This window comes from Marmota marmota, unplaced genomic scaffold (genome assembly GCF_001458135.2).
Source record: "Marmota marmota marmota unplaced genomic scaffold, marMar, whole genome shotgun sequence".
In the NCBI taxonomy this organism is placed as follows: Eukaryota; Metazoa; Chordata; class Mammalia; order Rodentia; family Sciuridae; genus Marmota; species Marmota marmota.
In genome coordinates, this window is record NW_025999900.1 from 43816075 (window position 1) to 43830917 (window position 14843).

The 14843-nt window shown below is 53.0% G+C and overlaps 1 long non-coding RNA gene across 2 annotated transcripts in view; it reads left to right on the forward strand.

Moving 5' to 3' along the window:
• Window positions 1-11391, forward strand: part of LOC125615329 — a 13092-nt gene extending 1701 nt beyond the window's left edge. Inside the window, exons 2-4 of one of the 2 annotated variants that reach the window (XR_007345917.1) lie at window positions 7901-8134; window positions 9193-9307; window positions 9460-11390. This is a non-coding gene — a long non-coding RNA (uncharacterized LOC125615329). Of the gene's footprint in view, window positions 1-7900; window positions 9308-9459 lie in introns of both variants that reach the window. The other variant, XR_007345916.1, reaches the window with a different exon arrangement.
• The last annotated feature ends 3452 nt before the right edge of the window (window positions 11392-14843 follow it).

Consider the following 14843-nt stretch of genomic DNA (forward strand, 5'->3'; position numbering starts at 1 on the left):
CCGCCGGGCCAGCCGCCGGGCCAGCAGACGCCTGGCTTCTACCTCCCAGATGCGCCCAGCCTCCCTTGGCACTCACAGCTGGGCCGGGGTCAGGCGGTGCCGGGAAGGGAGCTGGGGGGAGAGGAGCGGGCCTGGGTCCCCGGCCAGGGCTGGGAAGGATCCAGGCTCCACAGAAGAGGGTGGGAAGGGACCCCACCCAGTGTGTGTCGGGGTGGAGGCCATGGAGACTTAACCTCAGGAGCTGCCTGAAGGCCGGCCTGGACCCCAGCCCGGCTCTCGGAAGCCAGGCCAGCAGAGCCTGCCCGCCCTGGCAGAGACCGGCCGTCGGAGAGCCAGGGCCCCGGGCAGCACGGCCTCCACACCCCACCTCCTGCCCCAGAGGCTGAGAACTGGGCCGGGAGACTCCTTCCCAGGCATCTCCCAGGATCTGGGCCACTAATCCCCTCTCCATTAAAATGCAAATGTCCCCCAGCCTGGAGGGGGTGAGCAGGCTTCAGGCTTTCAAGCCTCCCAGTCTCGGGGTTCCGAGGCCAGACAACTCCAGTATGGCCCCCAGGGCAGGGAGGGCGGGGTCCAGCAACCCGGGCTGCAGCCGACTTGCTTGTGTCAGGGGGGAACCCGAGGAGCAAAGGAGCAGACGAGCTTCCCAACTTCAAAGTCGTGCCGGGCAGGCCCCCCGCCCACCGGCCCACAAAGCTGTTTTCTTTTTGCATATTTGTCCCAGGCAGGGAAAATGAGGGCTTGGAATTTTATGTGGAGTCCACAGGCAAGGCCCTGTGGCCAACTCCCTGAGGCCCTCCCGGACAGCACAGCAGAGGCCTGGTGCACACAGCTCCAGCCTGTACCCGCCACGTGACCTTGAAACGCAGCTGCACCTTCCCATTCTGTAATGGGGAAAGAGCCCCCTCCCAGGGTCACTGTGAACATGATACCGGTTTTGGAAATCAGGTTGAAGATTCAACACCTGAGAAAAGCCTAGGCAAGTGCAGCAAACAAGTTTTACTTAAAGGATAGAACAGAGACAGACTTCTAGGGGTGGGGGCAGAAGGGGATCCAGAGCTGGCATCCCGTCTGCCTGACCCAAAGGCCGGCAGGGAACTGCCCAGGGGGTACTCATTAACAACTCCTTGCTTCAAGGCAGGTGACCTTGGCAGCAGGTGAGGTGGACGGGGAGGTGTCCTGGAGGTAGTAGCATTCCATCTCCTTTCCAACCAGCCCCCATCTTCCCAACCCATCTACACTGGCTGCCAGTCCTTTTGCTCCTGCCTCAAACACAGGGTTCAGTAAGGGTCATGGCGGGCAGGGGATGGCAGGAAGCCCCCAGTGAACTGACCTCGCCTCCTTCCACCAGCTGCATCCCCCATGTAGCCACCACCTAGTGGCAGTCCCAGAGCCATTTCTCAGACTAGAGGTGTTCCCAGGCCAGAAGGAACTGGAAGAGCTCCGCAGGCCCCAACTGAGCTCTGGGCCCTGGTCTTTCCTGGGGCAAAGTTGAGTGCTTTCTAGTTGCCTTCCACTGTTGAAGAATTTTTAAAGTACCTGACTCCTGGGGCGTGGTGCCCCCCCATCCCCGAAGGATATGGAAAATAAGTCCAAGGATAGTTGTAAAGGAATACCAAGGAACTCACACCTGACTCCTAATGGGTCAGCTGACCCCAGTACAGTCAGTCCCAGGAAATTCCATATTCACATTCCGGTTCCACCTTAGAGAATCAGCCGACCCTAATACACTGAACCCCCAAAACTACCCTCCTGTCCCACCCTTAACGAAACCTATATATATAAATCAGACTCTTGCTTTAGCCCACTACCATTTTCTGCCCTGAAGATGAGCCATGCCAGGTGCCTGGCTCAACGGCTGATTGACCCTGCCGCTCCCTGCATACTGAACAAAGGAAAGCCTGCTGATCCGAGGTTTGCTACCCTCTGGGCCTTCACCAGGGACGTGTCATTCGTGCTAACAGCGCACACCAGGAGGATCTCTGAGTTTAAAATGGGCTTCAGCAATTTAGTGAGGCCCTGTCTCAAAATAAAAAAAAAAATACAAAGGACTGGAGATGTAACTTGGCAGAAGGACCCCTAAGTTCAGTCCGCCAGTACCAAAAATAGGTAAATAAATAAATAAAAGTACGCGACTCACCTCCAGGTGTATCAAATCTACAAAAGCAGCAGAGCCTAATCTTCCTTCCTGGGTCCCTGTAAGAGCCAGGGAGGTGCCCTGGAGGCCTACAGCTTCTGCACCTGCAGGGCCCTTGGCATTCAAAAGCCAAGCCCAGCCCCTCTGTCTGCCCTGGAAGGCACCTCGGCCAGCTGCTTCTGCCAGGCCACCGAGCTGAAGGAGCTTCTGCTAACATGGTCCCCACCTCCCGCTGCTGCCTGCTTCTCAAAACCCCAGCTCTCTCCGCTCATCAGTTTCCCTCTAAGCAGGGCTATCCCTAATTTTGCTCTACTGTTTTGAATCAGTTCAGCCTGAAGCCCCACCCTCAGCCCAGACCAGTAGCCAGGAGCGCAATACTTCCTGCTTCCTAGGGACCCCTCGACCACTCCCACCTGTCTCCCTGACTACCTGACATTACAGTCACTAAGGGCCCAAGGCCTCTGCAAAGTGCCTCCCAGGCCTTATCAGGAACTTCTAGGCCTGGAGAGGTGGTATGAGTCTGTAATCCCCAATAACTCGGGAGGCTGAGGCAGGAGGGTGGCAAGTTCAAGCTAGACTGGGCAATTTAGCAAGACTATCTCAAAATCAAATGAAAAAGGGCTAGAGTGTAGCTCAGGTCAGAGCTCTTGCCTACCAGGTGTGAGTCCCTGGGTCCAATCTCCAGTACTGAAAAAAGCAAAACCTAACTCCTGGAAACTTGAGGGCATCTCACATGTGCTTAAGGACGAGCCCAGCTTATCCCCATTTTGGTGCCTGGGGTCAACTCTTCTGCCCCATGCTGTGGGCACCATCCACACTCTATCCCACTCCAGTGGACCCTCCCCACCAGGATAGGATCATGTTAATGTCCACACATCCTGTGGCAGGGGTGACGGTCTCTCTCCCCTTGCTGGGTCTCTCTTTGGTAAAGGACCCCAAAGCTGGGTAGCTTGTCACCGTCCCCCACACCAAGACACAGACAATTTTTAATGAGAGAGTTCTTCCTCTTATTTAGTAGACCACACCCCTTCATTTCTTCCCGTATTTTCCATAGGGCTCAAATGTGCACCTCAGGAGCTGAGCCAAGTCTAGTAGGCCCCATGGGCAGTACCTAGATCACCCTCCCTCCAATGCCACAAGGCCCTGGGCCCAGCACATTTCCCTGGAAATGAGTCACCCCCAAGTGTTCCTCCACTGCTCCAGCAAACAGGTTCTAGAAGGACTGCCCTTCCTGCACACAGACACGCCCTGGACCTAAGCTGGGACCTCACACACACTCATCAGAGCTCCCTGGCATGGTGTCCTCCTGCCACAGATAAAGAACCTGGAGCCCAGGTAGGACTGTGTCTCCGGGCTCACACACTGGGTGGTGCCAGCTCAAATCCAGAGCTTCTAACTGTCCCCCAAGTGGTCTTTCTTCAACACAGAGGCCCTGGGCCCACCAGGAATGGCATGCAGGTGTTTGGACCACCCGCACGCCCAGCTGCAGCAATCAGAATGGACATTGGTACTGAGTCAGGGTCCACCTCAGGGGAGGTGGCCTTCTAGTTGGTAGATCTGGGGTAGGTCCTGGAGATCCTGGAGAGAGCAAGCTGGGGCAGTCAGGGAGCATTTGGGCTGTTTTAGGAGCAGCTGGTTTGCCAACTGGAATCAAAGTGTTTTAACATGGTTGGGTGAAGTGGCGCCCGCCTATAGTCCCAGCCTCTAGGGAGGCTGAGGCAGGAGGATGGCAAGTTCAAAGCCAGCCTCAGCAACAGCAAGGCTCTAAGCAACTGAGTGTGACCCTGGGTCTAAATAAAATACAAAATAGGTCTGGGGATGTGGCTCAGTGGTCGAGGGCCCCTGAGTTCAATCCCTGGTACCAAAAAAAAAAAAAAAAAGTATTTTAACACATTAACATACTCTACTGGAGACCAGGAATACCCCAGGCAGCAGAGCCTCTGGTAAGAGGCCCCTCCTACCTCTTTAGAGCAGGCTTCTTGGGAGATCAGAACCTGTCCTCCCTCCCTCTCCGACCTGGGGAGATGTGGGAGGAGGAAAGAAGGCAGTGAGAACCAAAGGACAGGAACCAGCCTTCAGGCTCTGGACTAGGCTGAGTCACCAAATAAAGAAAATGCACAGGGCCCCCCCCCCTTCCCTGTGGCCAGCAAGCCCCAAGAGCACAATCTGCTGCTGTGCAGAGCCACTGCCAGGAAGTAGGGTGCAGGCCCTTCTCTGGGCTATCCACGCATAACTGGACTGTCTGGTGTGGTCCCTGCAGGGATCCAGCCCGGCCTGGAGGCTCCAGGTATAGTTCCTCATCCTCCGTCCAGGCAGAAGTCGGCTCCCTCGGGCACCTGTCCTCCTCCTCAACACCCGACCTCTTGGGGACAGGTTGGGAAAGGGGCAATTCTATTGCCTGATGGAATCTCTCAGTTTTGTCCATGTTCAAGCTTTTTAAAAAAATCTGAAAGACAAGTCTGCCGTCTTTATCCATGCTCTTGCAGCTCTCAGTGGCAGAGGTGAATGCTGAGGTCCGATGTCAGCCAGCACCTACCTTCTCACAACCCCAGGGAAAGGGACTGAGGGTGCAGCCACCCGCGGGGGCCAGTACTGAGCCCTCAGAACCTGCAGTGTCCCAGGCTGTGAGCTCAGCCCGGAGCTGAATTGTGACTTGCAGAGGGGCATGAGAAAGACACAGCCTCTCCCTGCTACACCCTGTCCCCTGAGAGGCCAGAAGGAGCCCCCCTCCTGCCCTGCAGCCCAGCTTCCTCCACTCCCCTTGGGCCAGCTCCTTTCAGAGAAACACATCTGGACCCCGCTCTGGCTCTCCCTCCCGCCAGGCTCTGCCCTGGCTCAGAATGGGAGCTGAGTCAGGTGGTTTTCCCTGCCTCCATCGTAGACCACCTGTGTCACCTCCTGAAAAACTGAGCCAGTGTTTGCTCATCTGTAAAATGGGAACGATGGTCACACTTCCCTCCATGTGTGAGCATTAGACAAGACAGACAGGCTCGGTGGTGCCCACCTGTCATCCCAGCAGATTGGGAGCCTGAGGCAGAGGACCGTGGGTTCAAAGCTAGCCTCAGCAAAAGCTAAGCAGCTCAGTGAGACCCTGTCTCTAAATAAAATACAAAATAGGGCTGTGAATGTGGCTTAGGGGTTGAGTGCCCCTGAGTTCAATCCCAGGTAATTAAAAAAAAAAAAAAAAAAGAACTGGTCTCAGGCTGGGGATATAGCTCAGTTGGTAGAGGGCTTGCCTCACATGCACAAAGCCCTGGGTTCAATCCCCAGCACCACCAAAAAAAGAAAAGGAAAAAAAAAAAAAAAAGAACTGCTCTATATTAAATTAGAAATTAGCAAACAATTGGCCCTTGACACTCTGAATTGGAGCAGCTCTGTTCCAGATGACCTCTCGTCTTGTTCTCACCAACCTTTACGTCAACACGTTCCATCAAAATGTGCCACTTGGGAGAGAGGGCTGGGGGGTATGGCCACTGACCCCAGCAGTGCTCCTGACCCCGGCCAGGTCTCCCACCTTGGCAGTCCAGCTCAGAGCTGTCCTTCTCCACAAGCCCTTCCTGTCACCCACTTGCCAGCCTAGTCTCCTCCAGGACTTTCTGTCGTCCACTCCCCTCCCCATACTCATTTGGCAATCTGCCTAATTAAAAAAAAATAATAGCTGAGTGCAAGACTTTGTTCTGTGGAATCCAGCAGAACTTCCTGGAACTCAGCCCCATGCTGTCCTCCCTGGCTACTTCCCAGGCCCCTCTTTCTGTGTGTGGAGGCCTCGCCTACTGGCTTGGAGGCACGGGGCACGGTGCCACTGTCCACAGTTCTTGTACCCACCCCTGCTGGGCACCAGACCCTGCAGGTGGTAGAGGTGGGACAAACAGATCCAGCCATGGGCTGCCCCAGGGGTTTGCGGCAGATGGGAAAGAAAGGAGCTGAGGACTTCTCTCTCTCTTTTCTTTGGTTTTGTCTCTAAGCCCTGCAACCCTGCTGCTTTTTGCTTTAAAACATATTGATTTAAATATATATATGCATGAGGCAAAAAATTCAAAACCTATGGAAAGCAGACAACGAAAAGGGAGGGTGCAGCCCGTTGGCCCAGACCCTCCAATCCCACCCTGCACAGCCAGCCGCCCCTGCCCCCCCACAGCTGTCCTCTGCAGCTCCAGGGACTCTGAGCCAGCCGTCCCACGTCCCAGGCACTCACCCAGGCTCTTCTCCGCCTCTTTGTTTAACAGTAGGTCTTGCAGCCTGGGCCCAGCCATGTTTTACGTGCTCTACTCAGAATCTCTGTCAGGGATCTAGAGCTAGAAGGTTCCTCAGAAACCTGGCCTTCCCCTGATGACCCGCGGAGGCCTCGGGTGGGAAGCTTGCCTGGCTAGGTCAGAATCACCTAAGAGGACACAGCTAAGCATAGGGTTCTGGGTCATGCCCCCGTCCAGGGTTCACAGAGGGTGCCTGGGAATCTGCATTTTAAAAAGCATTCTCCACGTACGACTCTCAGTGGATCTCCCACCCTGCCACATTTTGGACTGGAAGATGAGGAAACTGAGGGTCAGAGCAGATGTGTTAGTCAGCTTTTTGTCCCTGTGATGGAATGCCCAAGATAGTTACCTTATAAAAGAGAAAAGGTTTATTTTGGCTTACAATTTTGGAGTCTCCAGTCCAAGGTTGGGAGGACCCTTTGTTTGGGTACCAGGGTGGGGGGCAGAATGTCAACGACAGGCAGTGTTCTCCTCCCAGGGCTCACCTGGGGCTGGGACTTACTTTATCAAGGAAGACTCATTCCCTTACAAATGGAAAAAAAAGGTTACTGCACAATCCTGCAAAGACCCCTCCTTAGAAAGGATGTGTGAGGACATTCCCAAGTTACTTGCCTGTCCAGCTGAGTGGCTCAGCCCCTAACTGGTGCAAAGGCTGTCTCTTCATCCGGCCCCACGGAGGGTCATCTAATCACAGTGGGCATTGCCCCGGGTCCACTCTCTTAGCAAGCCAAGAACCCAGAGCATAGCGAGAAGTTATTTTTTCCATCTGACCCAGTTTCTGTTTTCTAGCATCTTCCGGAGTCCCTAGGTCTTCCCTCCAGAGCAACAAAGGAGAAGTCCAAACCCACTCCCCAAAGCAATCCTGTATTGGGGAAGAAGTGTCCTGTTCCTTTTTACTAATAGAGATTGGGTTCGGCTGTATCCAACAGAAGCCGGATTCAGGGACTTGACCAACCTTCAAGGCTGGGCTGGGCAGAAAGGGCAGGGCAGGGCAGGTGTAACAGCTCTGTGAGGTTCTTGGTGTCCTTGTTCCTTTCTATCTTTCTGCCCCACCAAATAGGAAGCTTTTAGCCTCGTGATTACCTCCCACTTCCAAGGTAGCTGCTGTGCCTCCAGATTCCAATCAACTCTCCAGGCAGAAATTTATTTATTTTTTTTTTTAAAGAGAGAGTGAGAGAGAGTGAGAGAGAGGTAGAGAGAGAGAGAATTTTAATATTTATTTTTTAGTATTTGGCGGACACAACATCTTTGTTTGTATGTGGTGCTGAGGATTGAACCCCGGGCCACTCGTGTGCCAGGCGAGCGCGCTACCACTTGAGCCACATCCCCAGCCCCAGGCAGAAATTTAAAGAGCAAAACAAGAAGGAAATAAAAACTTTCCCCCCAAATACCCAGCACGCTTCTGGCTATCTCACATAAGTTAGAATCGGCCATGTGGCCTTCTCAAGTTGCAAAGGAGCATGGATTATCTTTTATATTTTCATGTTTGTTTGTTTTTTAATTTGTTCAGGTTTGGATACATTTGCTGTCTCAAATAAACCCACGGTGCTATTGGGAAAGAAAGGGTGAATAGCGCTGGTCAGCACAGACAGTTGGGCAGCCTCACCTCCACACCCACGGGACTTTAGGAGTTTGGGCACGTGTCTGATGAAGTGCAATTCCTGAGGGTCTGTGGGAGCCTAGAGCCCCTGGGTGCCCTGACATTTTAGACACTCAACAAATGCTGATTCTTCTCTAGCTTCCGGTGAGTCCTCCTGTGGCTCGTGTTGAGTCCTCTCCTCCTGGACCTGCTCCCAGGCTCTGCGGCAATGTCCCTTTCTAAATGCAGCCCCAGGACAGAGCACAGAACCCCATTGTGTCTCTGCAGAGTGGGGGACAATGGGCCCTTTGCCTCTCTGCTCTGGGCACTGGGCTTCCTTCTTGCAGCCTAGATAACCGGCTGGGTGGGGGGATCTTGGGAGCCCATAATTGTAGCAGGTATGGGGACTCTGCCCTTGACCCTCCTCCCCTTAGGAGAACAGATGGAAGAGGCTAAAGTGGGTGGGGGGTGCTGCTCTCTGGTCAACTTCCTGAAGGCAGCATCAATACCAAAATGGCCGGGCCTCCAACTTCCTTCCTCAGTTCAAGGCCCTGGCAGGAGCCTGGAGGAATCCTTCTATCACAGGGAGAGAGTACCTGGCCTTCCGACCCTCACACAGATGAGGAAACCCAGGAACAGAGAGGTCAAGGAATCAAGATCACACAGTGCACTGTAAAACTGTCTTCCAAGTGCAGCAGTCTGAATCCAGCAGGCCTGCGTGGTCTGTTTAGTCCAGGGCAACCAAAAGCGAAGCCCCGGCTGTAAAGAGCACCTGCTCCACCTCTGCAGTTCCCCGGGAATGTCATGCTGTCCCCAAGCTATTCGACCAGATAGGTGACTTTGTCTCCAGCTTCTTGCTGGAGAGTGAGAGGGTGATGAGACCAGTGTTTTCAGGCCATGAAGTATCTATATCCTCGTCCCCAGAACCTGTCAATAGTTTAGCTTTGGGAGGCTGAGGCAGGCAGATCACAAGTTCAAGACCAGCCGAGCAACTTAGCAAGTCCCTGTCTCCAAATAAAAAGAACTGGGGATGCAGCTCAGAGCTAGAGCACCCCTGGGTTCCATCCCTGGCAAAGAAAAATAAAACCACAACAGAAGCCAGCCGCTCTCCCCCTACATCTCTGACAAGCTATTTTTCTGTGTCCTCTCTTGGCCACCAAAACAAACGTCACTGTGGATACCCAGTGCTTTGTTTGCATCTTACAATTTCAGTCCTTCCCCAGGAATTTTGAATCGGGACCAGTAGCTTCCAGCCCTTGAATGGAGAAGGCGTGAATCCCGCTGCTCTTGTCTTACTGCATGTTGTCTAACCTAAGTCCCGCACATCCTAGAGAGCAGGTTACTGATGGGGGGGGGGGGGGCGGGAGCAGAGCGCAGCGAAGGGAGGGAAGCTATGTCTGTGCCCTGACATTGCCACTCCCTGGCTGCAGTTCAGCCGGTGACAGTCCTGCCCTGGAATTCTTGACATACCTCTGGGGTCTTTCCAATAGACTTCCTGTTTTGCTGAGCCTGGCCGGAGTGGCTTTCTAGCACTCACAACCAAAGGAGTCCTAAAAACTTTGGAACAGGCCAGCTGGAGCCAAGAACAGGGGGCAGGCCATCATTGAACAGAGGACGGTACATTCCCAAGCCAAATATGGTAAGCCTGGCTTGGCCAGAGGGCCCCGCTCGACCTCCTGTCCGTGCAGAACTCAGCAGAGAGGCCAGAAGGAGGAAAGAAGCCCATTGTTCTGAGTGCCTGGCTGCAGGGTGGGAGCCAGGAGGCCCAGGGGGACAAAGTCAAAATCCAAGGCAAGTCCCAGGCTGGAGTGGCGTGCGGGGCATGGCTGGGAACGGGAACCCAGGGGAACGGAAGCCAAAGATGCCTGGATTTCATGGCCAAATAGAAGGGGCAGAAAGCCCAGGAGTGGCCCAGGGTCCAGCCAGCAGGGAAGAAGACAGCCTTGGGACACCAGAGAGCCCTTCCCAGGGAAGGCTCTGTTCTGTGCGTGTGAATACACCTCTTAAAGGCCCAGCACCCCTGTCACCGGCATCTCCCTGCCAGGTAGGGCCATTGAGATGGAAATCCAGTGCCTGAGCCCAAATCAAACCTAAGTCAGAGCCAGGCCTGGTGGCACCTGTCATCCCAGCTACTCAGGGGGCTAAGGCAGGAGGATCACAAGTTCAAGGCCAGCCTGGAGGACTTAGTGAGAACTTGTCTCAAAATTTAAAAATGAAAAGGGCTGGAGGTGTAGCTCCATGGTAAAGCGCCCCCTGGGTTCAACCCCCAGTACCCCCACCACCACCAAAAAAAAAAAAAAAATCAGGATCACAAAGCTCATCTTAAGAGCAGTCCCTGAGGCTGGATTCTACACCTCTTTACTTCTGTTTTCAGACCGGTCATAGGGTCATAGCAAGCTTGCTTATCTACCTACAGCTGGGCTCCTCAGCCTCGCTATGACACTCAGGGCAGGTTGTTCTCTGCCAGAGGAGGTGCCTCCTATACTGCAGGATGCTTAGCAGCCTCCCTGGCCTCTACCCACTGGGTGCCAGCGGCACCCACCCTCCCATGTGTCAACCAAAATGTCTCCAGACATTGCCTTATGATACAGATCATCTCAGGTGAGATCCACTATGCTGCAGCGACAGATTGAGAACCAGCCAAAAAATCAGAAAAGGCCACAGCCCAGGCCAGCCAGCTGAGCAGCAGAGCGCGGAGCAGGACAATAGCCCTTAAGGACAGGTGGCCTATGGCGGAGCAAGCAATCCCATTTTGTGCTCATCAGAGACCTAGGGCTTCCCTGCCCAGAATGCCATCTGTGGCTGCCTGCCTTTTGGTGAGGAGGCAGGACAAAGTCTGTTATCCTCATCTTCTTCTTTCACTTAAATTAACAAATTGAGGAGTGAAGAGGTTCATTGAATTAGTCTTGGGACCAAGGTCCTCAATCCCGGCTCAGCTCTCTGGCCCCTCGACCTCCCTGATGGACGTTCCCAGGGAGCCGCAGCAAGGTGTGACCAGGCCTGTGTGAGAAAGCGGGTGGAGGAAATGTGTACCCACAGAGTGACAGCGCTTCCCTGGGGAAAACAGGATTACAGGGGTCTTTGATCCTTCTCTTAAGCAGTGCTAGACAGAGTCCGGCACCTAGTAGGCTCCCACTCAGTATTTGTTGACTTAAATGAGATTTAGGTTTTAATCTAAACCCAATTAAAATATAAATGATCTAAACAAAATTATGGTTTACAGATTTCTACATTAATTCTGTACTGCTTTGGGACCTGGAGAGTGACTTAGTCTGTTGTGGGCTGCTATAACAGAATACCTGAGACGGGAGAGTTTATAAAGAATAGAGAGCGGGGCACAGTGGTGCATGTCTGTAATCCCAACAGCTCAGGAGGCTGAGGCAGGAGGATTGTGAGCTGAAAGCCGGCCTCAGCAATTTAGCAAGGCCCTAAGCAATTCAGTAAGATCCTGTCTCTAAATAAAATACAAAATAGGGGATGTGGTTCAGCGGTTAAGCACCCTTGGGTTCAATCCCTGGTACCAAAAAAACAAGAGAGGTCTATTTCCTATAGTTCTAGAGGCTGAGAAGTGAGACTCTGGGCTGACTCTGGTGAGGGCTTCTTTGCTGTGTTCTAGGATGACAGTCGGCATCACCTGGCCAGAGAGCAAGAGGGGGGTCCATTTCGAGATAACTGACCCGCTGCAGCCGTGTGGACATTAATCCACTCCCTCGAGCCAAGCCCTCGTGACCTAAACACCTCTTCGTAGGCTCCATTTCTCAACACCGTAGCGTTGCCGGTTAAGTTACCAACACATGAAATCAGGGAGACGTATTCAAGCCACAGCGGAGGGTGATGGGTGTTCACGCCTTTCTTTCTTTTTTTGCTTTTTGATTTGTTGTGGTTTTCGCAGGGCTGGGGATGGAACCTAGGGCCTTGTGCATGCCAGGCCAGTGCTCTACCACTGATCTGCACCCCCAATTCTATTTTAGCTTTTCTTTTTTTTGGTGGGGAGGTACCAAGGATTGAACTCAGGGGCGTTCAACCACTGACCCACATCCCCAGCCCTATTCTGTATTTTATTTAGAGACGGGGTCTTGCTGAGTTGCTTAGCACCTCAGTTTTGCTGAGGCTGGCTTTGAACTCCCGGTCCTCTTGCCTCAGCCTCCTGAGCCCGTGGAATCACAGGCGTGAGCCACTGCACCCAACAAGGCTTTTTTGATGAGATCTTCTCAGCACTTCAGGGCCCATCTCCAAACCTGCTTCTGTCCCATGACCTGTCCCCTCGTCTTGCCAGTACTTTGACATGCTACAGTTATCATGTAGGTCAGAGGAGTTAAGACTCTCTGTACCCACTCGGAGCCAGGTGCATGGGGCAGACAAGCAATGCCTGCAGGCTGGAGGTGTCTCTCTCATTTCTTGTTTGCAGCAGGCACTGTCCTCACTCCTCAAGGGGAAGAGAAGATGGAGAGCTTCCCTATGGGGTCACCATTGCAAAAGAAGTACTGTAGCTGGGCACCTGAAATCTCTTAAACCATATTCTCCTCTTTTTTCTCAGAACATCATGACCAAAACATGAGCTGAGTTAGACGGATGGCTGTCTGGCACATGCACAGGAAGCTTGCGTGCACGCACACAAGTGCGTGTGGATGTGTGTGGGGCTGTGAGCGTGCTTGAGTGCGTAAGTGTGCGTGGGAGGGTATGGTGTGCTGTGTGCACATGTGCTCTCAGGTCCTCCACATGCATGTTCTACTTGGGGTCATTTGGGGTCTGCATTCCAGTTGTTGGAAACAGAAACTGAGCCAAGAGGCCTCTTTGGAGATCAGGGATCTGAGTCTCGGTCCTTCCTCCTGCAGCAGAAATGGACGCTGAGGTGGGCTCGGTGGCTCACACCTATAATCCCAGCAGCTTGGGAGGCTGAAGCAGGAGGATCACGAATTCAAAGCCACTCAGCAACTCAGCAAGGCCCTCAGCAACTCAGTGAGACCCTGTCTCTAAATAAAATACAAAAAAAGGACTGGGGATGTGGCTCAGTGGTTGAGTTCCCCTGGGTTCAATTCCCAGTGCCAAATAATAATAATAATAATAATAATAATAATAATAATAGTAATAATATAAAAACCAGAAAAGTAAATACAGAGGTATTATTTCCCAAAAGAAAATCAAAACATGAGCTGTGGCATTCTCTGGATAACAGGAGTGGGTAAGATTTTTACCCTTGCTTTGTCCTGTTTTCTTACGACATTCATTTTGTAACAAGAACAAATCTGATATGGAAGTGCCCCAGCTGTGTTCCTGCAGGGACGGCAGAGGGCAGGGGGCATGGGTGGCACTTGTTGGTGAGGGTTGAGCAAAAGCAGGAGGGTGTGGCGGGAAGCGATGCCTTCCTAGGAAGGCAACCTGGCTCAGGCTGAGGATCCTGTGTTGATCAGAATTCACTGGACTTTTCAAAGTCCATTTCCTGCCCTGAGGTTAGCCTGCCTTTCAGCCCCTCTGATGAATCACACGGACCACACGTGGAGACCCGCCTCCTGTTTTGTAATCCTCCCTGCATTCTTAGCCAATCTGCCAGCCAGAGCCAGCCTCAGGTCCTGACAGTCATCGCAGTGTCCTTGGTCTCAGCAGACCGTGGAGGGGTGAGCAGACTCCTGGCTCAGACCCCGAGGGGGCAAGAAGTAGCTGGGTCAAATGCCTTGTGCCATCAGTAAGAAGCATTCTGCCATCCCCCCAACCCTCCCCTGCTCTCTGCTGAGACTCTCCGGGGAAGAGGGGATTCTCAGACAACCCTTTGGCCACTGCACTTGGCTCTTGCCTGGAATAATTAGAGACAGAGCCAGGAATGATGTCATGCCTCTGCAGGAGATGGAGGATGACTTTGAGCAAGGCCTTGGCCTCGGCCCTCTCGTTTGTCAAGCAAGTTGGGGTGGACTTGACAAGTTCTAGCATTCCAGCTCCAGCATCCTGATGTGAAGACAGTCATCCCCCTGGCAAATCACACTCGAAGAGAGTGGAGGCCCAGCTTTGCACACTCAAGTCCCTTCTCACCCTCTTCCTCCAAATTCCCCAGGGAACCCTGCTTCCTCTCCTGGTTCTACCCACATGGCTGTCAATCAAGGTGCCCCACCTCCTTCCAGGGCGTGGTGCCCACTCCAGAGGCTGAGGCAGGAGGATCACAAATTCAAGGCCAGCCTCAACAATGTAGGTGGGTCCTAAGCAACTTCAGGGAGACCCTGTCTCCAAATTAAAAAAATAAAAAGCTCTGGGATGTGGCTTGGTGGTTAAGTGCCCCTGGGTTCAATCCCTGATGCCCAGAACAAAAAGGAATGGAGGGTGGTAAGCACAAGGCTTGGGCTCCATCCCCAGAACCAAAAAGAAAGAACAAGGTTTATTTGACTCACAGTTTTGAAGGCTTCAGCCTTAGACAATTGGCCCCCTTGTTTTGTTTTGTTTTGTTTTGTTTTGGGTACCAGGGATTGAACCCAGGGGCACTCAACCACTAAACCACATCCCCAGCCCTGTTTTGCATTTTATTTAGAGATAGTTTCTCACTGAGTTGCTTAGCACCTCACTTTTTCCTGAGGCTGGCTTTGAACTCATGATCCTCCTGCCTCAGCCTCCCGTGCTGCCAGGATTACAGGTGTGCACCACCGTGCCAGGCAGTCCCCCTTGTTTTTGGACCTCTGGAGAGACAGCACATTATGGGGGCAGGAAGTGGCAAAATTCTCACCTCAAAACAGAGAGGAAGAGGAAGAAACTGAGGTCTCCCAACATCCCTTTCAAGATCACTCCCCAGTGACTGGAAGGACCAAGCCTTTAACACCAGGTCTATGGGGGACAATTATCCAAACCCCGATAGGAAACACAGAAGCTACGTTTGGGCTGGACACGGGAACTG